The sequence below is a fragment of the Microtus oregoni genome, unplaced genomic scaffold (genome assembly GCF_018167655.1).
Source record: "Microtus oregoni isolate MIOR12 unplaced genomic scaffold, Mior012 000033F_ref0000390, whole genome shotgun sequence".
Taxonomy (NCBI): domain Eukaryota; kingdom Metazoa; phylum Chordata; class Mammalia; order Rodentia; family Cricetidae; genus Microtus; species Microtus oregoni.
In genome coordinates this window covers 26646513-26648550 of record NW_024543092.1, presented here as the reverse complement: position 1 = coordinate 26648550, position 2038 = coordinate 26646513, and the positions used below count along the sequence as shown (strand labels likewise).

General features: G+C 41.6%; 1 pseudogene; it reads right to left on the bottom strand.

Annotated features, from left to right (window-relative positions):
* Positions 1-891: 891 nt before the first annotated feature.
* Positions 892-1822, bottom strand: LOC121466596 (annotated as a pseudogene).
* Positions 1823-2038: the final 216 nt, after the last annotated feature.

The following is a 2038-nucleotide window of genomic DNA, read 5'->3' as shown; positions in this document are numbered from 1 at the left end:
AGATCCTGTGATGAGCTCAGGGGCAGAGACAGGAAATAAGAGGATTCCTGGATACTTACATACTGGAGATCCTGTGATGAGCTCAGGGGCAGAGACAGGAAATAAAAGGATTCCTGGATACTTACATACTGGAGATCCTGTGATGAGCTCAGGGGCAGAGACAGGAAATAAGAGGATTCCTGGATACTTACATACTGGAGATCCTGTGATGAGCTCAGGGGCAGAGACAGGAAATAAGAGGATTCCTGGATACTTACATACTGGAGATCCTGTGATGAGCTCGGGGGCAGAGACAGGAAGTAAGAGGATTCCTGGATACTTACATACTGCAGATCCTGTGATGAGCTCAGGGGCAGAGACAGGAAATAAAAGGATTCCTGGATACTTACATTCTGACATACACAGCAGTGAACAGCATACAAAGCCTATTTTTTAAAAAAAGAGTGGAAGCACAGGTTGTTCATTGACCTCCAGCTGCACACCATGCAACTGTTCTGCTGGCATGGACACACACCACCACACGCATACATACACACATCATACACACACATTAATAAGGTAATTAAAAATAGATAATGAGAAACAAATATATTTGTGACATAAAAATGTTGAATACGAACACAATTTATTCTATACATTTGTGTAACTATTCAAATAACAAAATAAAAAGGAGAAAAAGACAAGCTAATGTGTGCAGAAAGGAATAATTTTTAATTTAATAGTATCTTACCATTTGCAAGAAATATAATTCAATGTGTAGAAAACACAGACTTCTGTTTACACAGTAAGGAGTTACTTTTCTATCCATAGTATACTTATTTCTGATAGTACCAGCTAAGAAAAAATCGCATGAAGATAAACATTTTATAATTGCTCAGACAGTTTTTTCCTTCAGGAAATCTTGGCTGTATCTAACATTTTCCTCAAGGCATCCTTGACATCTTTGTTTCTTAAACTGTAGATCAAGGGGTTCAGCATTGGGATCACTACCGTATAGAACACTGACACCACTTTGTCCCTTTCCAGGGCGTAACTCGTGCTCGGCCGGGAGTAAATGAAGAGAATTGAACCATAGTACAAGGTGACAGCTGTCAGGTGAGAACCACACGTGGAGAAGGCCTTGAGACGGCCCTGGGTGGTGCGGATCTTCAGGATGGCTGCGATGATGGAGAGGTAGGAGGCCAAAATAAGCAACGTGGGAGTGATGACATTAGAGGCCAATATGAAATACAGCACAGCCTGGTAGCTCTCCTTCACATCACACGCCAACTTCACGAGAGGCGGCAGATCACAGAAGAAGTCGTCAAGGATATTGTCTCCACAGAAGTTCAGGGTGAATGTCTCACTGGTGATAATGGTGGAGTTTACAAAGCCACCAAGGTAAGAAGCTGCAACAAGACTGGAACATAACCTTGGGGACATAGCCTGGGAGTAAAGGGTTGGAGATGGCCACATAGCGATCGTAAGCCATGGCAGCTAGTAGGTAACACTCACTGTAGGCCAACCCAGCAGAGAAGAAGAACTGAGCCAAGCATCCAGCAAAGGAGATGCTTTTGTCTTCAGAGATGCATGTTATCAGGATTTGGGGGGCATAGACAGAAGAATACCAGAGATCCAGGAATGACAGGTTTCCTATGAAGAAATACATGGGTGTGTGGAGTCGAGAATCACCACAGATGAGAGAAATCAGGGTGATATTCCCTAGGAGACTGATGACGTAAATGACGAGGAAGATGAAAAAGAGTACCCGCTGTAACATTAAGTCTCCCGTGAATCCTAAAAGGATGAATTTCTTCACCTCAGTAACATTTTTCTCATCCATGATTTTGGGTATTTATGGTACTTTCTGTGAAAAGATTAAATTATGGCTGAAAGTGTCACAAAGTATTTTCTCTATTATTTATCATTCTACAAACTAGAAAGTAAAACCACTGGTTTATAAATGTTAGTCATTATGAGATGTATGTGTAGTGAATTGGTTACCACAACTAAGAACTGCAAATTAGCCCCACATTGCCCACAGAAGTCAGTTACTAAA